The 24,647-nt window shown below is 42.7% G+C and overlaps 2 protein-coding genes, 1 long non-coding RNA gene and 1 other non-coding gene across 8 annotated transcripts in view; 2 read left to right on the forward strand and 2 right to left on the reverse strand.

Moving 5' to 3' along the window:
* Nucleotides 1–24,647, forward strand: part of LOC115179515 (zinc finger protein OZF) — a 919,448-nt gene that overhangs the window by 791,139 nt on the left and 103,662 nt on the right. The window lies entirely within an intron of this gene.
* Nucleotides 1–24,647, forward strand: part of LOC115179539 (gastrula zinc finger protein XlCGF17.1-like) — a 558,171-nt gene that overhangs the window by 483,624 nt on the left and 49,900 nt on the right. The gene's annotated exons all lie outside the window — the stretch shown is intronic.
* Nucleotides 3,535–14,578, reverse strand: LOC115179560 (uncharacterized). Its single transcript, XR_003872939.1, has 4 exons — nt 13,567–14,578; nt 13,369–13,453; nt 12,377–12,615; nt 3,535–3,636 (listed from the first exon to the last, which is right to left on the reverse strand). It is a non-coding gene; the product is annotated as an uncharacterized LOC115179560 (long non-coding RNA).
* LOC115179887 (U2 spliceosomal RNA) lies at nt 18,220–18,410 on the reverse strand. Its single transcript, XR_003873015.1, has one exon. It is a non-coding gene; the product is annotated as a U2 spliceosomal RNA (small nuclear RNA).

Consider the following 24,647-nt stretch of genomic DNA (forward strand, 5'->3'; position numbering starts at 1 on the left):
TTTGTTCGATTAATTCCGTTGTAAAATGTCCATTTATTTGGCACGTTTGATACAGAAAAACACCCGTTCCAACTCGCGCAACATGACTACGAAATATCTCGTAAGTTACCTGTAATCTTTGTCCAAGCACCTCAAACAACTTTCCTAATACAACTTTAGGTATTTTTTAACGTAAATAATAGATCAAATTTAAGACGGGATAAACTGCGTTTAATACCGGAGGAAAACAAAGTGGAGTGTGCTTTTCAGGTCGCGCGCCTCTATCAAAAAGTACACTTCCCTCTACCCTCATTCTGAACAGGGCTACTTCTTCATTACACAAAGGAAAAACATCAACCAATGTCTAAAGACTGTTGACATCCAGTGGAAGCGATAGGAACTGCAAGCAACTGCCTTAGAATTCTAGATTCTCAATGAAAACCCATTGAAGAGAGAGTGACCTAAAAAAAAAAAAAAAAATCCTGGATGGTTTGTCCTCGGGGTTTTGCCTGCCAAATAAGTTGTTATACTCACAGACATCATTCAAACAGTTTTAGACATCATTCAAACAGTTTCTATCCAAATCTACTAATAATATGCATATCTTAGCTTCTGGGCCAGAGTAGCAGGCAGTTTACTCTGGGCACGTCAGTCATCCAAGCTACTCAATACTGCCACCCATCCATAAGAAGTTAAGGATCGTACCCTTTTTTTGACATTTTTACCTAAAATGTAACTGCCTGTAGCTCAGCACCTGAAGCAAAGACATGCATCTTTTTGATACCTTTTGAAAGGAACCAATTTGAAGTTTGTGGAAATGTGAAATTAATGTATGAGAATAACACATTATATCTGGTAAAAGATCATACAAACAAAAAAAACTTTTTCATCTTTGAAATGGAAGAGAAAGGCCATACTTTCAGATAGGAGTCTAGGTGTAATTTAGATTTTGGCCACCAGTTTGACTGATGCAGTAAAGAATTACATTACTGCACTGTATCAAGTCTGCCAGGAGTTTGCCCAAATGTGCTGAATTGGTCCTTTAAGTACATAACTATAGAGAACATATAAAAATGCTATGGTAATAAAAAAATTAAGTTTACACACTCCCAGGAATGTCATACATGATGGGCCATTAGCTTATACACTAACTTTCACACATCTAGATGGCCGGGTGGAGTGGGTGTGGAGCCAGAGACAGCAGGGGTTCAAAATGTAGAAACCAGTTCCTACATTTGAACATTGATTTTATTAAACGAAACTATGCTACATTTTATCTGTGGGACCCCCAGGATGACAAATCAGAGCAAGATTACTGAATGTAAGTACATTATTAACCTTCAGAGGTGAATGTATCAAACCAGTTGCCGTGATACGTTTTTTTATTGTTGTGCACTCTCCTCAAACAATAGCATGACATTTTTTCACTGTAACAGCTACTGTTAAATTGGAAACTGCAGTTAGATTAACAAGAATTTAAGCTTTCTGCCCATTTAAGACATGTCTATGTCCCGGAAAGTTAGCTGTTGTATTCAACGTCATTCTAGTCACATTAGCGCACGTTAGCAACAACCGTCCTGGTTTAGGGACACCTATTCCACAGAGGTTAATGGTAGTTCTCCCTCTATTCAGCTCCTAGTAATGGTAATTCTCTCTCTATTCAAATTATTCATACTTTTACTTTTGATACATAAGTTTATTTACAACCAAATAATTTCAGCCTTTTACACAAGTAGTATTTTACTTGGTGACTTTCACTTGAGTTACTCTTGCCACATTACGAGTGGTAAGGCTTCTCTCCTTTATGTTTACCTTGGTGTCTTTTTAACTGGCCCATTTGCGAGAAACTCTTTCCACAGTCAGAGCAGGAGTAAGGCTTCAGTCCTGTATGTATACGTTCATGTCTTTTTAAGTTGCCCAGTAGAGAGAAACTCTTTCCACAGTCAGAGCAGGAGTAAGGCTTCTCTCCTGTGTGTGTTCTCTGATGAACTTTTAGATCAGTTGATGTAATGAAGCATTTCACACAGTCAGAGCAGACATAAGTATTCACTCCTGTATGTATATGTTCATGTCTTTTTAAGTGTCCCAGTTGAGAGAAACTCTTCCCACAGTCAGAGCAGGAGTAAGGCTTCTCACCTGTGTGTGTTCTCTGATGAACTTTTAGCTGAGCTGATGTGAAGCATTTCACACAGTCAGAGCAGGAGTAAGGCTTCACTACTGTATGTATAAGTTCATGTTTTTTTAAGTGGCCCAGTCGAGAGAAACTCTTTCCACAGTCAGGGCAGGAGTAAGGCTTATCTCCTGTATGTATAAGTTCATGTTTTTTTAAGAGGTCCAGTCGAGAAAAACTCTTCCCACAGTCAGAGCAGAAGCAAGGCTTCTCTCCTGTATGAATATGTTCATGTCTTTTTAAGTGGCCCAGCCGAGAGAAACTCACCCCACAATCAGAGCAGGAGTAAGGCTTTTCTCCCGTGTGTGTTCTCTGGTGAACTTTTTGCTCAGTTGATGATGTGAAGCATTTTCCGCAGTCAGAGCAGGAGTAAGTCCTCTCTCCTGTGTGCACTCTCTGATGAACTGTCAGAGCCCTTGATGTTGTGAAGCTCTTCCCACAGTCAGCGCAGGAATAAAGATTTTCTCCTGTGTGTATTTTTAGGTGTATTTTTAGCTTTGATAGAAATGGGAAAATCTCCTCACAATGTGGGCAGTGGTGAGACCTCTTAGCTCTGTGATCTTCCTGCTGTTGCTCTCTGGATGTAGAGAATGTCTCAGTATGGTCTCCTGTGTGAACAACATCAGAAGAACCAGTCAGTTGGTGTGATATACATGTCATTCAAATTTACATTATGAAGCCCTTTTTACATCAGCAGTTGTCACAAAGTGCTTTACAGAAACCCAGCCTAAAATCCCGAAAGAGCAAGCAATGCAGAAGCACAGTGGCCAGGAAAAACTCCCTAGAAAGCAGGATCCTTGGAAGAAAGGTAGAGAGTAACAAGGCTCAAAGAAGTGGCCAGTCCTCTTCTGGCTGTACCGGGTGACATATGTATTCATATCAGTAGGCTGTACAATACAAAAGGGGAATTCAACTATTCTAAAAGAGATTAAAGCTAAAAAGGGGCCTGTCATCCTCTACTCACTATCACAAGGGTTAGTAACTACACAGACTCATTTCATAAAACTTTAAAACACTGGCAGTTTATCTACTTCACTTCTTTAGTCTACTCTCTGATCACTCCAGATAACCCAGTGAATAAAACAAATGCTGGCAATACTGGTGTCAAACCATGCAAGTGTCAGTAGCATGAAATAACATCCACCTTCTCATTGAAACAGTTAATCATGAAACAGTTCTACTGCAACTTTTTATACACAGTGGAAAGTTGGAACGAGATAGATAGAACCTGCTCTTACCATGAGAAACAGATTTCCCAATCTTCTCCTCCTCTTCTTCATCTTTAATGTTGACATTCAGCTCCAGTGTTTGACTGCAGTCTTCCAGCTTCACTGATGCCATCTCTGGATCCTGCAGTGCAAACTGGGCTCCACTGTCACAATCAGGACCCAGTGACTGTAGGTTTGGACTCAGTGTGGAAGGAGAGAGGCAGGCTGGGTTTGTCCTCACTGTTGATGTTACCGGCCTCAGACATAATTCTAGTTGTCCTGTAGTAACAATGACAAACATACAAAAAGTTATTGTCTTGACAGTTCTGGAACTTTCTTTATTCTCTATTAAATACATTATATTTCTTCTTGTTCAATTATCTAATTCAGTACTAGACTTGTACTGAAATAGGTGCCGGTACTGTTTATATTTAGGTGCAGGACCTCCACAATACTGTTGAGCTAATATTCTATAAGAGGAACATGAGCTCAAACACTAGAAATGTGAGATGGCGGTACTCAGCTCCTGTGAGCTTCTGTCCAAGTCAAGCACTGATCTCATTTCAATAGATGGGGTAGGTAAGCATTGACAACAAAACATTAATTCATTAAAAAGTACACGCTTTAAAATTAGTCTACACAACATAAGTGAACTTGATCTATAGTAGATTTCCCAAATTCACATAAATGCAGAAATGACAAATACTGCAACCTTGTACTTAATGTATGTTTTAGGCAGCACTGTGTACTATTTTCCTGAATAACCTTGTCTTCACTGTATTATTTAAATCATAAACCAATAGTATTTCCTGTTCACACCATAGTACTATTTATAGATAAATATAGAAACAACTGAATGTCTCTGAATGTTAGTACACATGTAGAAAACTGATAATCATTACATTTAGCTCTGCACCTGCACTGAAGTTTCACTGAAGTATAAATGTGAAGCATCCGCTTAGCGTTTCCACTCACTGCCAAATCTACCAAATATGGTAGTGAGAGGAAGCCCACTGGCCGGCAGTGGGAGAAGATGGAACGAGATGGATTTTGGCCGACAATCTGCAAAATGTTTTAATCGATGAAACATCTGATCTTAATACAGTTTTCTGTTGCCAAAACTAAAACCTGCTATGAACAGAGTGGACGAAGTTTTGTAGACTTTACCCTTTGCAAATTTTTTTAACGTTTTTCATAGGGATGTTTAGAGGGAACGCAAAGGCGAATTGAGTTATTGCACACGAGCGGATCACAGAGAAGTTCCCTAACAGAAATATGAGAAGGGCGGTGCTTAATTTGAGCCGGATTTTCCGGCACCGCTCAGTTTTGTAGTCTTTCGTTCCAGGAACCCGTTTGCCAGGATCAGGTAGCCTACCTCGTGGCATGAAAAATTATTTCCACTGTTTGCAATGTAAAAATCCTAATTACATTTGGATTCCTCTGTAATTGTCATGCCTCCTAAAAAACGTAATGTGAAGAAATGCCTGATATTCTAAGAATGTATTAATGTTGGGCCGCCCCAGGTTTATGGTTTGTGCAACATTGTAGCCTATTTAGACCAAGGCGTGGCCATTGCTGTGGTGAGAGAGAAGCACGCCTGTATCTCTCACAGAACTAAAATGAGATTCACTTTCTATGATCTCTCTCCCTCTCTGTGCTGTTATAGACATGAGCCAGCAACTCATCTCTCCAGCATTGCACTTCATTTATTTCCTAATAGAATAATAGCTGTGGGAAGTGTGTTGAGGTTCTGCAGCACTCTGCAGTCTGTTCAGGAAGAAATGAAATAATTCCCAAAACTACACCAGGAGTATTTAGCTACAGAGGATCAATAGATAATTTAAATAAAATAGCCTAGCTGTGGATTGTGTGTAGCCAAATCACAAGGCATGTCTACAGTCAGGAACGTGTGGCAAATGTCAGTGAACAGCATGCAGCCAAAACAGGCCTTTAGCAATATTTCTAATACAGTCACTGGAAAACACAGGTTGTAAAGCAAATGGATCCTGCTGAAAATAAAATACTAATCTGTCTGTATGTTACCAAGTTATCAACTTCCAAATAGGCCTATTGAGCGAACAGCATGTTTTACAAAGTAAAGCAAGAGAAAGATGAGCTTTTGGCCGGTGAGTGAGCTGCACATCATTGGGTGAGTCAGTGAAACTGGAAAGCTTGTTTAGGACTGTAACTTCCTCCTCATATTGTACAATGTGTTTCTCCTCACACCTGGCCTAGGCTATTGATGGATTAGAGACAAGGTCATTTTTATTGATGAAAAAGATTCTTCAAAAGTCTCCAGTCATCTAAAATGATGTAGAATTGCATGAAATCCGTTTATAAAAGACCACATTTTTCCTGGAGTCTAGGCTACAAAAAATGTATTCCATGTGTCTAACTTCTGTAAGCGGCTCAACACCACTGCTTCCGAGTGGTGCAGCGGTCTAAGGCACTGCATCTCAGTGCAAGAGGCGTCACGAAAGCCCCTGGTTCGAATCCAGTCTGTATCACATCTGGCCGTGATTGGCAGTCCCATAGGGCTGCGCACAATTGGCCCAGCAGCGTCCGAGTTTGGTACGGGTAGGCCGTCATTAGAAATAAGAATTTGTTCTTAACTGACTTGCCTAGTTAAATAAAATAAAACAATTATATTATGCCAGTACGCAAAAGCCATGATAATGCATGCAATGCTTTATTATAAAGGTATTTTATTTAATGTGTTCTGGTACCTCAGAGACCCCCAGCTCACTTTTGGTTCCAGCACCTCCCAATATACACAGTAAGCACTGGAGAAGTGGGTAGCTGCAGCTGCCTCCTCCAGGACACATCTTCTTTACATAGAGTTCATCAGGCTGTTGATTGTGGCATCTGGAATGTTATCCCACTCTTCAAAGGCTGTGTGAAATTCCTGGATATAGGAGGGAACTGGAACAAGCTGTCGTACACGTCGATCCAGAACATCCCAAACATGCTCAAAGGGTGACATGTCTGAGTATGCAGGCCATGGAAGAACTGGGACATGTTCAACATTTTCAATTGTGTACCGAGTCATGCGACATGGGGCTGAGCATTGTCATGCTGAAACATGAGGTGATGGCGGCAGATGAATGGCAGGACATTGGGCCTCAGGATCATGTCATGGTATCTCTGTGCATTCAAATTGCCATTGATAAAATGCAGTTGTGTTCGTTGTCTGTAGCTTATGCCTGCCCATACCATAACCTCACCATGGGGCACTCTGTTCACAACGTTGACATCAGGGCTCCCCATTAGCTGCCTCCAAGGTACCTACTCAGCTACTCTTGTCCCCAACACAAGGTGCACCTGTGCAATGATGATCATGCTATTTAATCAGCTTCTTAATATGCCACACGTGTCAGGTGGATGGATAATCTTAGCAAAGGAGAAATGCTCACTAACAGTGTTGTAAACAAATTTGTGCACAACATTTGTGAGAAATAAGTTTGTGTATCGGTAACATTTCTGGGATCTTTTATTTCACCTCATGAAACATGGGACCAACACTTTACATGTTGTGGTTATTTGTTAAGTGTTTACAGTATATATTTAAAAAAATCATACAATCTATCAATAACAAAAATGTTATTAAACTAAATCAGCCTGCTTTTCTGTTCTAATCAGGTCCCTACACAGGCTGAAGAAATTCGGCTTGTCACCAAGAACACTCAAAACTTTTACAGATGCACAATCGAGAGCATCCTGTATCACCCACCGCCTGTTACGGCAACTGCTCTGCCCACAACCGTGAGGCTCTCCAGAGGGTAATGAGGTCTGCACAACGCATCACCGGGGGCAAACTACATGCCCTCCAGGACACCTACACCACCCGATGTCACAGGAAGGCCAAAAAGATCACCAAGGACAACAACCACCCAAGCCACTGCCTGTTCACCCCGCTATCATCCAGACGACGAGGTCAGTACAGGTGCATCAAAGCTGGGACCGAGAGACTGAAAAACAGCTTCTATCTCAAGGCCATCAGACTGTTAAACAGCCATCACTAACATTGAGTGGCTGCTGCCAACATACTGACCCAACTCTAGCCACTTTAATAATAGAAGAATTGATGTAATAAATGTATCACTAGCCACTTTAAACAATGCCACTTGATATGTTTACATACCCTACATTACCCATCTCATATGTATATACTGTACTCTATACCATCTACTGCATTTTGCCTATGTCGTTCGGCCAACACTCATTCATATATTTTTATGTACATATTCTTATTCATTCCTTAACACTTGTGTGTATAAGGTAGTTGTTGTGAAATTGTTAGGTTGGATTACTTGTTAGATATTACTGCATGGTCGGAACTAGAAGCACAAGCATTTCTCTACACTCGCATTAACATCTGCTAACCATGTGTATGTGACAAATAAAATTTTATTTGAGGCTGAGAAGGATCCTGTAAGAGCAGAACATTTTCTGGTGACAGTAGTCCTTGTAGTCTTGGAGGCCCAAAAACTTCTCAGCTGCAGATATAATGATGTCCAGCTTCTTGGACTTCTTGTGCAGTACAATTCATAACTGTGGCTATAAATACTAAAATATCCACCTTCTTCACAATATGTGTATCCAGATCACTTGATTGACATACAACATTTGCAACTGGTTGTGGTGCATCCACCACCATATCTTCTTCAGAACTGTGGCCTCTTGGCCTTATAACACTCTTCACCACCTCCACATAGGGTGAATGTACAGCAAATCTCCTAACAGGGCACTCTGGGAATTCAGGAATATGACCCCCTCCAAAGTTGCAACATTATACATTCACATACCCTTCAATAAAAAATGTCACTCTGCAAACACTTGACATGTGGCCAAACCTTTTACATCTCACGGGATAACTGACACTTCCTACCTTTACCTTTCTGGCAGAGACTCTGCATCAAAACTCTACATGACAATGTATTCTCTGTTTCCCAACGCTCTACACAGGATCCATGTCTCACCAAACGGCAAGCATCACAGACACCTGGAATCTTCCATTTCAACTGCTCCTCCTTAACACTTAAACCTAATCCCATTATCACTCCTTTCAATGCCGCCCTGTTCCAGAGAGCAAGTCGAGTCACAATTCTTGTCCCCAATCGCGAAATCCGGAGCGCCCACTCCCTCTGGATATAAGACAAACAATAAATCATTATGAGTCCACTCCGAGTTACCTTCCCCAATCTTGTTTCTCATGGTGTGAGAGTCCTTTAGGTGCCTTTTGGCAAACTCCAAGCTGGCTATCATATGCCTTTTACTGAGGAGTGGCTTCCATCTGGCCACTCTACCATATAGGCCTGATTGGTAGAGTGCTGCAGAGATTGTTGTCCTCCTGGAAGGCTCTCCCATTGCCACAGAGGAACTCTGGAGCTCTGTCAGAGTGACCATTGGGTTCATGGTCACCTCCCTGACCAAGGCTCTTGGAGGATTTCCGATCATATCCTTGGACTAAAATGATTGACACTCAAATGCAAGCCTAACACCATGTGCAAAGGGCCTTTGGGTAATGTAGCACATATTCAATGGTTTCTCTTTTCACTGTCAACTGTGTTAATTTTCAGCAAACTTAACATGTGTAAATATTTGTATGAACATAACAAGATTCAACAATTGAGACATAAGCTGAACAAGTTCCACAGACATGTGACTAACAGAAATGGAATGATTAACCCCTTCCCTGAACAAAGGGGGGGGGGGGGGGGGGGGGTCAAAATCAAGTCAGTATCTAGTGTGGCCACCAGCTGCATTAACCTCTTAGAGACCCCTTAACACTCGGATCCTGTTAACGGGATTGATTTTGACAACAGCCAGTGAAAAATCAGAGCGCCAAATTCAAAACAACAAAAATGTCATAATTCAGATTTCTCACACATACAAGTATTATACACCATTTTAAAGATAAGATTCTCCTTAATCTAACTACATTGTCCGATTTCAAAAAGGCTTTACGGCGAAAGCAAAACATTAGATTATGTTAGGACACCACCTAAACAAGAAAAGCCACACAGCCATTTTCCCAGCAAGGAGAGACGTCACAAAAAACAGAAATACAGCTAAAATTAAGCACTAACCTTTGATGATCTTCATCAGATGGCACTCATAGGACTTCATGTTACACAATACATGTATGTTTTGCTCGATAAAGTTCATATTTATATCCAAAAACCCCATTTTACATTGCCGCGTAATGTTCAGAAATGTTTTCCCTCCAAACCTTGCGGTGAATGAGCACAATGAGCACACATATTACAGAAATACTCATCATAAACTTTGATCAATATACAAGTGTTATGCACAGAATTATAGATACACTTCTCCTAAATGCAACCGCTTTGTCAGATTTCAAAAAAGGTTCACGGCGAAAGCACAATTTGCAATAATCTGAGTACAGCCCAGAAGACACCAACAACAAGCAAACAGGAACCCACCATCTTGGAGTCAATAAAACTAAGAAATTACATTATAAATATTCACTTACCTTTGATTATCTTCATCAGAATGCACTCCCAGCAATCCCAGCTCCACAATAAATGTTCGATAAAGTTTATCTTTATGTCCAAATACATCCATTTTGTTCACGCGTTAGGTTCACTATCCAAATCCACAACGCGTGCTTACTTAGTCCAGACGAAAAGTCAAAAAAGTTATACTACAATTTGTAGAAACATGTCAAACGATGTATAGAATCAATCTTTAGGTTGTTTTTAACATATATCTTTAATAAAATTCCAACCGGACCTATCCGTTCTCTTTAGATATGAATATGAACTCAGCTCGCTCCCAAGCCTCTGCGCGTGACTGAACCCATGCCTTATAATGGGACACCTACTTCCTTGGGCTGTTATTCCCTTCAAATTCACCATAGAATCCTCAAACAAGGTTCTAAAGACTGTTGACATCTAGTGGAAGCTTTAGGAAGTGCAAAATGAACCCTAAGTCACTGTATACTGTAAAGGCAATCACTTGAAAAAACTGCAATCTCAGATTTCCCATTTCCTGGGTGGATTTTTCTCAGGTTCTTGCCTGCCATATGAGTTCTGTTATACTCACAGACATCATTCAAACAGTTTTAGAAACTTCAGAGTGTTTTCTATCCAAATCTACTAATTTGCATATCCTACCTCCTGGGCCCAAGTAGCAGGCAGTTTAATTTGGCTGTGAAAATACTGCCCCCTATCCCTTAAGTACTGCAGTGCATCTCCTCCTCATGGACTGCACCAGATTTGCCAGTTCTTGCTGTGAGATGTTACCCCACTCTTCCACCAAGGCACCTGCAAGTTCCCAGACATTTCTGGGGGGGAAGGCCCTAGCCCTCAAATCCAACAGGTCCCAGACCTGCTCGATAGGATTGAGATCCAGGCTCGTCGCTGGGCAGAACACTGACATTCCTATCTTGCAGGAAATCACACACAGGATGAGCAGCAACACCAAAATTTCAGGGTCCCTGCTCATCTGCGTGAACGTGCCTTAGGCATGCTGCAAGGAGGCATGAGGACTGCAGATGTGGCCAGGGCAATAAATTGCAATGTCCTTACTGTGAGATGCCTAAGACAGCGCTACAAGGAGAAAGGACGGACAGCTGACCGTCCTCGCAGTGGCAGATCACGTGTAACAACACCTGCACAGGATCGGTACATCCGAACATCACACCTGCGGGACAGGTAGAGAATGGCAACAACAACTGCCCGAGTTACACCAGGAACGCACAATCCCTCCATCAGTGCTCAAACTGTCCACAATAGGCTGAGAGAGGCTGGACTGAGGGCTTGTAGGCCTGTTGTAAGGCAGGTCCTCACCAGACATCACCAGCAACAACTTCACCTATGGGCACAAACCCACCGCCGCTGGACCAGACAAGACGGGCAAAAAATGCTCTTCACTGACCAGTCGTGGTTTTGTCTCACCAGGGGTGATGGTCGGATTCGCGTTTATCGTCGAAGGAATGAGCGTTACACCGAGGCCTGACTCTGGAGCGGGGTCGATTTGGAGGTGGAGGGTCCGTCATGGTCTGGGGCGGTGTGTCACAGCATCATCGCATTCTTATTGGCACACTCAACAGCCTTGGTTTCTCAAATGACTGCCTCGCCTGGTTCACCAACTACTTCTCTGATAGAGTTCAGTGTGTCAAATCGGAGGGCCTGTTGTCCGGACCTCTGGCAGTCTATGGGGATGCCACAGGGTTCAATTTTCGGGCAGACTCATTTCTCTGTATATATATCAATGATGTAGCTCTTGCTGCTGGTGATTCTCTGATCCACCTCTACGCAGACGACACCATTCTGTATACGTCTGGCCCTTCTTTGGACACTGTTAACAAACCTCCAGATGAGCTTCAATGCCATACAACACTCCTTCCGTGGCCTCCAACTGCTCTTAAATGCTAGTAAAACTAAATGCATGCTCTTCAACCGATCGCTGTCCGCACACGCCCGCCTAGCATCACTACTCTGGACGTTCTGACTTAGAATATGTGGACAACTACAATTACCTAGGTGTCTGGTTAGACTGTAAACTCTCCTTCCAGACTCACATTAAGCATCTCCAATCCAAAATGAAATCTAGAATCGGCTTCCTATTTCGCAACAAAGCATCCTTCACTCATGCTGCCAAACATACCCTTGTAAAACTGACTGTCCTACTGATCCTTGACTTCTATCACACCAGTGTTAATGCTAAATTGTAATTACTTCGCCACTATGGCCTATTTATTGCCTTACCTCCCTAATCTTACTACATTTGCACACACTGCATATAGATTTTTCTATTGTGTTATTGACTAAGTTTGTTTATCCTATGTGTAACTCTGTGTTGTTGTTTTTGGCGCACTGCTTTGCTTTATCCTGGCCAGGTCGCAGTTGGAAATGAGAACTTGTTCTCAACTGGCCTACCTAGTTAAATAAAGGTGAAATAAAATAAATAAAACAGTCCTACAGCAACTTTTCATGCACAGTGGGAAGTTGGAATGAAAACACAAACTTAGTTAGATAGAATCTGCTCTTACCATGAGAAACAGATTCCCCAATCTTCTCCTCCTCCTCTTCATCTTTAATGTTGACATTCAGCTCCAGTGTTTGACTGCAGTCTTCCAGCTTCACTGATGCCATCTCTGGATCCTGCAGTACAAACTGGGTCCCACTGTCACAATCAGGACTTAGTGACTGTAGGTTTGGACTCAGTGTGGAAGGAGAGAGGCAGGCTGGGTTTGTCCTCACTGTTGATGTTACCGGCCTCAGACTTAATCTGAGTCAGCCAGTAGTAATGAAGAGAAACGGACACAAAAGTTAGTGCCAGAACTGTCAAGACTTTATTTATTCTCTAAAAAAATTGTTTATATTTAGGTGCAGGAGCTCCACAATACTGTTGACCTAATATTCTATAAGAGGAACATGAGCTCAAACAGTAGACATTTGAGGTGACGGTTCTCAGCTCCAGTGAGCTCCTGTCCAAGTCAAGCACTGATCTCATTTCAATAGATCTGGTAGCTAAGCATTGACAAAACATTAATTAATTCATATTAGACAAAGTACACACTTTAAATTAGGCTACACAACTCTAAATGCACTCAATCTATAGTAGATTTCCTGAATTCACAAAATGCCTCAAAAAACAGTTAGTACAAGGTTGCAGTATGTTTTAGGCAGCAATATGTACTATTTTCCTGAATAACCTTGTCTTCACTGTATTATTCCAATTAAAAACCAATAGTATTTCCGTGCACACCATAGTAGTAACATGTATAGATAGACAGAAACAACTGAATGTCTGAATATTATTACACATGTAGAAAACTGATAATCATTACATTTAGATCCAAAACAGTAGTGCAACCGTAAATTGTCTCCCTGCTGCTCCCTCACTGCCTGCACTGAAGTACGTTGATGCAGACCGAGGGAAAACCGCCATTTTACCAGCTCGTGAATTTTACACAAAACCAAAAACGACATGTAAAACGAACCCAGAAATCGAAAATAAATTGATTATTAATTAAATTACCTTGACGAAATGATATCCATCCACTCAGACTAACACAAAGTCTCTACGTGACTTGTAAAAAAGTGATCACGTTCACTCATGCTGTCTGAAACAAAAACAGCACATAAAACCTTTATCAAACGTGATAATACCTTGACGTATTTGTTACCTAGCATGTTATTACATGTTCTTTCGGTATTATAACGTGCTATTACATACCAGTAGTAATACATTTGAAACGGACACAGAAGTTGTCGTCTCGACTGCACAATTCTGATGTATCCTTTATTCTGAAGAATGATGCGCGCCTGCGCGGAACTTCCTGTTCCCCCACTACCAGTTTCTAAACCCAGAGACGTAACAACGCGAGACTTCAGAGAACGCCTGTGAAGCAGACCAATCCGTGGTTTGAGAAGTCAATGAGAGAAGTGAACAATTCTGATACTTTTGCAGCGGCTAATGGGGATCCTAATATATACCTAAAAGATTCCGTCGGCACACACTTGAAACATGGCCATTATTTTATCAATTTCATAACTGCAGTGGTTTATTCACAATAGCCCTCACTGCGTATCGTACATATCGCAGATTCACATGAGTAGCCAGACACTCTTCCAACGAAACTCCAGATATAACACATTTTATCGGTGCCCTGCTCCGAAAAACAATGCTCTCTCCTTCGGCTCTTCTGAGACGCATGAAATCAAAACAAAACCACTACTGGTCACTCTGACTGACTCTACCTTTCCTAATGCCTCCCTTAACATCTTCCTGACCTCAAATGATCTCCCAAAAATAGATAATTGTTGATGAATCGCGCTCCAAAAGAAACCAATGTTTGTTTACAACTTTTGGTCTGTTTGCGTCTGGGAGCCATCAGACTCGAACAGCACTTCCGCGTCGCCATATTTCCTACCCAAAACCAGACACACCCCGCTACGGACTAACTCCTGCATGTAGAATCCTGCATTGAAGAAATTTAACAACTACAGTTTAAAGGGGAATTTCACGCTGGCTTTGCCTTGGCATCAGTGGCGACGTTCATCATGGACTTTATTTCGCCCAAAATTGTCCCTCTGTTTTGATCCAAATATAGCTGAAGGTCAGCCTGATCAGCTTGTACTCATTGAAATGCATGAGATACACGAATATAATGTAATGAACAGGCAGGGAGCAGGTCTCGAACCCTCGACCTTCAAGCCCGAAGTCCGGCGCGCTATCGACTGTGCCGCAAAAGCATGCTCGAGCGGCAGAGTCGATTTCCGCGCTTATAAACCCAGGGTCGTTACAATAATATTGCATATAGTATAAGTTTGATTATTTTTCTGATATACACAACATAATGAAATATATTGATTTAAAAATAAAATAAAAAACGAATAGCTTGTTAGATGTTCTGATATAGACAGAATGACACATTACCTGTAATTTCAAATCATTAGTTTACAATATCACAATGGAATTTATTACAATTTATTACCGTCATGTCTCAAAACTGGGAGAAGCAGAAAGAGCAAGTCATTCACCCGACATTTGTTCCTCAAGACGGGTAACAACGACACGCGGATAATTGTACGCTCAACATTTCTGAAAACGTTTGTAATCTGATAAGGTTGTTATATTAATGATCAGTTTCTGTCGCAAACTATTATTTTCTCTTGGCTAACTCTCTCTGCCTGGATACTTGCATGCTAGCTAGCTAACGTTAACACCAACTTAGTTGCTAGCTAGATGGGAAAGCAGGGATAACATATTTGATAGTTGTACTGTTAGCTAGCTTAGTGTATCGGTTTAGCTGACTACGGTTAGCTATGTTTTCTGGTAACCGGTGTGGAGTGATGGTTTTTTGACAGACATTTTTTTTTAAAATTAACTAGCTAGAGTCCAACATCAACGTTACTCTCTGGGTACCTATCGTGAAGCTGGTTGGTTTGCTAACTAACTGTAGTATGGGTTAACTAACTAGCTAGCTAAGAACGTTAGCTCACAGGAGAGAGGGCGTTAATATGTTACAAATAAGACAGGAGAATGAGTGCAAAATGCATTGACCAAAATTAACTAGCTAAGAAGCCTGTCAAACTGTAGTTCAAACTTGCTCTCAGTGTATTCATTACTACAGTTTGTTTACTATTTACCTCTATGAACTTTTTTTCAAAAATTAAAAAGAGTGAAGATTATAATTATACATCCACAACTGATCAAGACCAGAGCTGTTTCCCCATGAATAATGCCAGTAAGTGGATTGTTCCATGAAATGTGCCTTTTGATTCTCTGATACTTTATGTATAAGTGATGCACTAATTCAAAAGGCACCTATTTTGTGGAACAACTCAAAATGTACTACAAAATTGAAACTTGTATTAAAGTTAAACGCTGATCCATTAGGTTATAGAACATTATTGAAATGTTGAACTATATGTATTATTGCAAGTAAAAATCCTCTTGCGTGTGACAACTCCATATTTCCACAGTGTCAACAAAATGTTCTCATTTCAGAAGTGTGTCCTAACTAAATTGGTGGAGATATTGGAGGAGGTGAAACGTGTTGGGAGATCAGAGGCCCAAGACTCTTTGAGTTCCATGTCAAGCTGATGGAGACAGAGCAAGACTTTGAGCAACTATAGAAGCCGCCTTCAAAGTGTGGATGCACAGAATCTGATGGTGAAATTTACATTTATTTTGACATTTCATTTACACTGTAGATTCAGTAAGGATTTTTCACACTACCTAAAGTGATACAATTAGTTAATTCCACTCTTACAAGCAATGCCTGTAGAATTGATTTTTAAATTAGTCCTACTGAGACAGAGGTTAATGGATGAAACGGAGCCATCCGGTAGTCGTTACCACGCTAGGTGAGCGGGAGACAGGGCGTTCAGAGAGCTAGCAGGCCGGGGCTAGCAGATGGGTCTTCAACGACGCAGAGGCCGGTTGAGAGCACATCGGCCGAAATACGTCAGCAGACCAGTCGTGATGGATCGGCGGGCACCGTGTCGACAAAGGGTCCAGATCAATTGGCAAGAGAGGTATTGTAGTTGGTGTACTTCGTTTGCTAGCCGTGGGAATAGGCCTACCTCGAGGCTAACTGGTGCTTGCTTCTGGACAAAGGCATTAGCCATTCTGTAGCAGCTAGCTAGCTGCGATGATCCGGTGTAATGGTCCAGAGCTTGTGGCAGTAATCCAGTGATGCAGTGGGAAAAAAAGAATAGCAGTCTGACATGCTCAGGGCTGATATCACGCTGTGCAGACTGGCAGATACAATCCGGGCTAAAGCGGCTGGTGTCTGTGCTAAAGGTAAAGACCGCTAGCAGTGGCTAACAATGACAAAATAGCTAGTAGCTAATTAGCTGGCTAGCTGCTAATGGAGTTTACAGTTATAAGGTAAAAAAAAAATAGATCCGTACCACATTGGGTGAGGCGGGTTGCAGAAAGGTATATTTAATTTGAAAATGGAAAAAGAGATTGAAATGTATACAGAAAAACGGAAAAGGCTGAATATTTACACGGGACAAAAACAAATGCGTCTTGCTACTATGCCATCTGGCATTTTAACCTATTGATGCGCAAGTTCTAAAAATGTATAACAGTCTGCCCAACGAGACATTTTCTCATTCTGTTTTAATTTTATTTGAATTCTGCACCTTTGTATAAATTGTACTTCCAGTTTTGATCATCATGATTTAGTGACTGCAAAGAACATTTATGGATCTACTGTGATTTTTAAAAGACAGACTAACTTTCTGTTCTGTCTGCTTGAACTCAAGAAATAAGTATATAAGTTCTGTAATAAGTTCTGTTGATGAATGTATTTGCAATTTTGATGGTATTATATTTTTTATGAATGTTATGTTTTTTTAAAAGACAACTACATTTTCAAAAAGCATTTACTGTTTTGCAAAAGTTGTGTTTTGTGGAGTCTGTTTTGAAAATCTACAACATTGTTCTAAAAAATGATTGTAGTCGATTGAGAGAAACTAATACATAAAGACAGTTGCTCTCTGATTAAATAGTACAAGAGTACACCCTGCCGGACAAAAAAGCTTACTGCAGCTGGTATTCCCAGGCAGCAAGTACTAACCAGGCCCGACCCTACTTAGCTTCCGAGACTGTATTGTGTTTATATGATATGTAATAATGCTGTAAGCGAAGGAATAACTCTTGCTACACTATATCAAGTTTATGTCACTTGAAAAAGTGCGGTGTGAAATCATAGAAATAGAATCAATGGGATAAACAGACAGTTACTTTAACACAGGCAGATAGATGAGTTACACCTTTTAAACATTTGACGACATATATTTGAGTCTTGTGAAAATAGCAGGCGTTTGAAATAATGACTTCAGACAAATACATCAGATAACGTTACCAGTACATGACTTTAGCACATTTCATAGTTTATATTGTGTATCCAATCATATATATTTTTTAACTACTTTATTACTTAGCTATTTGTGTATATTTTTGATCATGTGTATTGTCACTGTTGAGGAGAGAGCATTTCACTGTAAAGTTTACACACTATATACATTTTAGTCATTTAGCAGACGCTCTTATCCAGAGCGACTTACAGTAGTGAATGCATACATTTCATTTTTTCCGTACTGGTCCCCCGTGGGAATCGAACCCACAACCCTGGCGTTGCAAACACCAGGCTATACCAACTGAGCCACATGGGACCACACGTGCACGTGACGAATACATTTTCGCACCATTCACATCAGCTATCATAGTCAATTTTACGGTAACAGACTTGACCAGCACTATCTAGCCATCACTGACACTAAGATGAACTTACTAGATGTGAAAATAAAATATAGATCATGATCCTAACAAACTTAAACGAAGCAACTCCTGATTTATATTTACAACGACAGGGGGTGCACCGTTCCTGGAGGTACTGCAATACCAGGTCGATGCGTGGAGTGGACGGAGCAAGCCCCTATTCCATCTCCCTGTTCCAAAAATCAATTTAATATATGGTCCCCAGATAGGGGACGTATCAGATATTAAACTGATAAGAACAGATACTACACTTGATCTTAGCCAAAAGGCCGAGAAGCGATACCGCAATGCTTTCGGGAGGAAGTCGCCGTTCTCCGACACGTCAAATTCGACGATGGTTACACCAAAATTAGCTCGGTATACTTTTTTTCCCCATAAAAAAAGATAATGCTTTAAATAAATGGTGGCATGGATTGCGAGTTGATCAACGTCAGGAATAACCACGTTTGACTGTTACAAAGTAACACAGTTGTAGGTTTTAAAGTCACGTGGTCATCCCCCTCCAATCAGAAATTAGAGAAAGCGTTGTTTAATTAAAACCATATTAACAGCTAAATTGGAATAATAATATATCACGAGTGGGGGGGACAATTTGGAGATAATAATATTGACCTCAAATTTGATCTTGTATCAAATATCTCTGCTGCCACAACGGAACAGAAGCAATTGTCCACTTGGTGGCGCCAGAGTTCCACCGACCGTCGCTTTTTCCAAGCTGTCCTGTGTGGTACATCAAACTGCATTTGAATGTTGAAGCACTTGACTTCAATACGTCATCAATGCAAATAATGTGAACAATAAAAATAGCCTGTCTTTTTTCTGTAGAGCATTGTGTGAGGAGGCCTTAATAAAGTTGCCCTCCTAAATTACTCGAGGACAAACTTCAACGATGTCCATCCATGGCACTGGACTGCAGTGAGAGCTTGGCCAGAGCGGCTATGGTCCTGGCTGTCTAAATGTTTCCTCCTCATAATAAAGATGGCACTTTAGAGGCTTACTTTTACAATTAGGCTTACTCAGTCACTACAAGAAATGTCATATCATGGTCATAAAATGCCATTATGGAAATGAAATGGTTGTGCTTTTTGTATTGTTCTGACTTCATGGGGCCTACTGGAATGAATGGGCTGCTTATTCTGTTACATTACTTGATGCTGTGTGTGACTGCTGTCTCCTTCAGCGCCATGGAATGCACAGGTATTACGGTCGCTGTCCTTTCAGCACCCCGAGCCTTTCACCATTGATGTGACACTGTCGTTGTCTCTATTGGTGATTTTGTGATAGTGGTGCTGGCTACCATCAGCAGTCTAAACAGTGAAGAGGCGACTCTGGTATGCTGGCCTTCTAGGCAGAGTTGCAAAGAAAAAGCCAAATCTAAGACTGACCAATAAAAGATTAAGATGGGCAAAAGAACACAGACACTGGACAGAGGAACTCTGCCTAGAAGGCCAGCATCCCAGAGTCGCCTCTTCACTGTTTAGACTGATGTTTTAACTATTTAATGAAGCTGCCAGTTGAGGAAGTGAGGCGTCTGTTGACCTGGACTCAAACAAGGTTCAGAATGTCCGCTGACTACCCTTCTATATCGCAAACCCTTAAGTTTGTCCATTTTCATCTCACATGATTTTACATACATTTTTCAACGTTTATCATTTCAATAGCTCCTTGGTAATGTCACCTACCAACCTCAAACTACTTTCAGAACGGCGGAGACGGGCACCGCGAGGCATCCAGTGCGTTAACGCGACCGATCCCGGAGAAGCTGGCTGGAGCCCCGGGGAGAGTTCTCTTTTCTTTGTGAAGGGCAGGGCGCCCTGGAATGGGTTCACCCCGAGAGAGGGTCCCAAGCCCTGGAAAGCGTTATGGTTTCGGAGGCGTCTGGTGAGCTCTCCCTGGCCCTTGAAAATCCAGGGGAGAGGGTGTAAATCTCACGCCGGGCCGTACCCATATCCACAGCAGGTCTCCAAGGTGAACAGCCTCTGACATGTTATATAACAATGTATGTAAGGGAAGTCGGCAAGTCAGATCCGTAACTTCGGGATAAGGATTGGCTCTAAGGGCTGGGTCGGTCGGGCTGGGGTGCGAAGCGGGGCTGGGCTCAAGCCGCGGCTGGGGGAGCAGTTGCACCGTGGCCCTCCTCTCGCCACCATTGTAAGTTCATTGTGTGGCTCATCTCGCAGTCTCTCGTGCGTGGTCTCGCAAGGAGCTGTGTGCGGGGGTTCGTCGGGGTGGTACTGTCGGCGGACCGGTGGGGGTGGGGGTTGGTTCCGGCGGTTGGAGGCGGAAACTCTGGACGTGTGCCGGACTCTTCTCGTGGATCTCCCCAGCTACGGCGCTCGCCGGCCCCACATTGTAGGTGGGAAGGTCTCCTCTACGCTCACTAGACTTGAGGCGGAGACTAAACCCATTGGCCCCACAGTGATAGGGCATCGCATGGATCTGGCTCATGCCCTACGATGTGGGGAGAGGTTTCTGTCCCGGAGGGCTGAGTGGGCAAGCAAATGATTGAAAGGGGATAATTATTTTCTGTTGCTTCTTCCAACACCCGGTCGATGGGGCCGCGAGATACTGCGATGGGTATTTGGTTCTCAAGTCTATAAGTATTGCGCTGGCACTTGATGTTGATTGGGTGTAAAAACCCAGTTAAAGTCCCCTGAAGGTTAGTAGCGGCAACTGATGTCCAGTTTGTAAGACAGAACAGCCTCTGATGATACCGGGCGTGACTCGAATGGATGTCAATTTGATGATATCTGACCGTAGCATGCTACCCTTCGCGGTCGCAGTCAAACCACCTTCGGGGTGGCTGTGACCCCCTCATGTCAAAGTGAGTAAATTTGATAAAGCGGGGGTAAACGACGGGACATAAGAGTCTCTTGAGGTAGCCAAATGCCTCGTCATAGTGACGTACATGAATGGATGAACAAGATTCCCACTGTTCCTACCTACTATCTATCGAAACCACAGCCAAGGGAATGGGCTTGGCGGAATCAGCGGGGAAAGAAGACCCTGTTGAACTTGACTCTAGTCTGGCACTGTGAAGAGACATGAGGGGTGTAGAATAAGTGGGAGGCCCCAGCCGCCGGTGAAATACCACTACTCTTATCGTTTTTTCACTTACCCGTTAAGGCGGGGAGGCGCGCCCCGGGTGCAACCCGCTCTGGGGACAGTGGCAGGTGAGGAGTTTGGCTGGGGAGGTACACTGGTCAAACGGTAACGCAGGTGTCCTAAGGCAAGCTTAGGGAGGACAGAAACTTCCCATGGAGCAGAAGGGCAAAAGCTTGCTTGATTTTGATTTTCAGTATGAATACAGACCGTGAAAGCGGGGCCTCACGATCCCTCTGAATTTATGGCCTTTAAGCAGGAGGTGTCAGAAAAGTTACCACAACAATAACTGGCTTGTGGCGGCCATGCGTTCATAGCAACGTCGCTTTTTGATCTTTCGATGTCGGCTCTTCCTATCATTGTGAATCAGAATTCACCAAGCGTTGGATTGTTCACCCACTAATAAGGAACGTGAGCTGGGTTTAGGCCACCGTGAGACAAGTCAATTTGACCCTACTGACGATGTGTTGTTGCAATAGTAATCCTGCTCAGTACGAGAGGAACTGCAGGTTCAGACATTTGGTGTATTTGCTTGGCTGAGGAGCAAATGGTGCGAAGCTACCATCTGTGGGATTATGACTGAACGCCTCTAAGTCAGAATCCCCCCTAAATGTAATGATACCATAGCGCCGCGGATCTTCGGTTGGCCCGGAATAGCCTGCCCCTTTTGGCAGGTGAGTAGATCCGTTCGTGACGGGGTTGGGGTGCGGCCGGATTAGTTGCTGCCCCTCTCCTGATGCGCACAGCATGTTTGTGGGGAACCTGGTGCTAAATCCCTTGTAGATGACCTGATTCTGGGTCAGGGTTTAGTACGTAGCAGAGCAGCTCACTATTGAAAGTCAGCCCTTGATCCAAGCTTTAGTCGGGGACGGAAGGCGTCTTCCTCCACCATCCTCCTTCTTTACTTACGGGTTACCAGGTGCACGGAGAAGGGCCAGGGGCCAGACACAGAGTGTGAGAGAGCCCAGGCAGGCGGGTAGAAGGCATAAGACATTGGGCTCTGGATAGGTAGGGGGCTAGGTGGTGGTCGCCCATCTGGTGGGACTGTGAGTCAGGTTGGGACTCACCGTGGAAGTCAAAAGGTCACCAGGTGCACAAGGAGGCCTCCGCCAAGGCGGGGGGCACTCAGAGCCCGAGCACGGGTGGCCGGACTCAGGTGCTGGGGGCAGCACTCAAGCCGTGGAGGTTGGGTTAGGGATTTAGTCTCTAAGCCGATAAAAGCTCTGTCACCAGGTGCACAGAGCTTGTTTCAGGTTACCAGGTGCACACGGAGGCCTCCATCAAGGTGGGGGGCACTCCGAGTCCAAGTAGGGGCGACCGGACGGACTCTGGGGCTAGGGGCAGCACTCAGGCCATGGAAGTTGGAGTGGGGACTGAGCAGATAAAAGTGGGTGGGTCACCAGGAGCACAGAGCCTGTTTCGGGTTACCAGGTGCACGTGGTTCCTGACAGCGGGACTATAGACGTCTTAGTAATTTCAGGGAGTAAGCTATACTCTAAGGCCAAGGGAGAGGGGTGTTGACCGGGTAAGGAGAGTAGGTGTGGAGGCCTGGAGGTCTGTAGTTCCAGGGAGTAAGCTATACACTCTTAGACCCAGGGAGAGGGCAGGCAGGCATGCAGGAGTGTAGGCCTAGAGGCCAGGAGTCAGAGGTCACCAGGTCAATGGGGGCCTGCCTGGAGGTCAGGAAGGCCCCAAGGAGAAGGCCCAAGTGAATTGGTGTGTGAGTGACACTGTCCTTCAGGGGGGCAGAGCAGGCAAATTAATGTAACATTGTGTGAGATGAAAATGGACAAACAAAAGGATGTGCAATGTGTAGGCACGCTGAGTGGACATTCTGAACCTTGTTTGAAGTCAGTAGGTCACATGACCAAGGAGCTTTTGAAATTCAAATGTAAAAAAAAGTGTGTAGTTTGTTTACGCTGCCTAACTAATTCAACTAGGAATACAAAATGCTGTTCACATTTCCACATGTTTATTAGCTTTGAAAAGCGAAAAAATGTCCAAATCGTGAAAATAAAACCTGTGCAATGTTGTGCGCAATTATTCCAACTTCATGACACTTATTTGGAGTCTGTGGCAAGTGGTTTGAAAGCGCGAATATCCAACCTGAAACTGGCTTTGCCTCGGTCTCCATAAGTAGGGTTTTCAGCTGTTACATTTGCCCATATTTGGCTCTGTGTAAACTACAATTCCGACGCTGTGTTTTAACGTTGAGAAACGTAAATAATCATCGCTTTCGAAACATATGCTGATATGCCCCTTATCTTTCATGCCAACGAGAACTAATGTTTCAAACAGACAGGTGGGTACCTATGTCTTCCGTTAACAAGTGCTGTAACATGGCGATAGGACCGTGTGGGAACACTAACCCTATAAAGGTGTGTAGTAACTTAACCTTGTTTTTTGAAAATGATATTTTGCTGATATGAAAGATACGTTTCTTATGTTTCCAAACAAGTACTGCAAGCGATGCGTGTTAATGTTTAGACTAGTTTTGGGGCTCTTAAAACTCCCCTGGTCAGAAGATACTATCGTCAATAAGCACTAAAGCAGTTAACGTCTACGAATGGGGTAGCGGTGCAGGAGAGAGAAACAATTTCACAGTTGCACTACTGTTTTGAAGCTGAATGTAATGTTTATCAGTGTCTACATGTGTACTAATATTCAGACACGTTGTTTCTATCTTTATCTATAATTGTTACTATGGCGTGAATAAGGAAATACAATTCGTAGTGGTGTAAATGAATAAAGTGTCACGTCCTGGCCAGTATAAGGGTTAATTAGTATTGTAGTTTGGTCAGGACGTGGCAGAGGGTATTTGTTTTATGTGGTTCAGGGTGGTGTGTTTGTTAAAAGGGTGTTTGAATAAGTATTCCTGGGTTTTTGGGCACTGTTTGGTTTTCATGTATTTCTATGTTTAGTCTAGTGTGTGTGGTTCTATGTTGAGTTAATTGGGGTTGGACTTCCAATTGAAGGCAGCTGTTTGGTGTTGCCTTTGATTGGAAGTCCTATATTAGTTGGGTGTGTTTGTCTTGTATTTTGTGGGAGATTGTTCTGTGTTTAGCCTTGTGCCTTACCAGACTGTTTTTTGTCGATCGTATTTCTGTTTGTTATTTTGGTGTTCATTTTGATAGTTAATAAAAGTCAAGATGAGCCTGCACATACCTGCTGCGTTTTGGTCCTCCTTCACCGACGACAAGCGTGACATAAAGTAAAAATACAACCTTTTTTATGTAAATTGCATGTTATAGAAAGGTCCAGACACCATTTTTGTGATTTCACATGTTTAAGAAAAATGTACCCCAAAGAGCAAATCACTTCTTCATCGTCGTTATGTGGTATGGAGGTCCTGAAAAAACGTGAACAAAATGTAATAAAACACCCCAAGATGTCCTTTTAGAAATGGCTCTCAGTAT

This window comes from Salmo trutta, chromosome 39 (genome assembly GCF_901001165.1).
Source record: "Salmo trutta chromosome 39, fSalTru1.1, whole genome shotgun sequence".
Taxonomy (NCBI): domain Eukaryota; kingdom Metazoa; phylum Chordata; class Actinopteri; order Salmoniformes; family Salmonidae; genus Salmo; species Salmo trutta.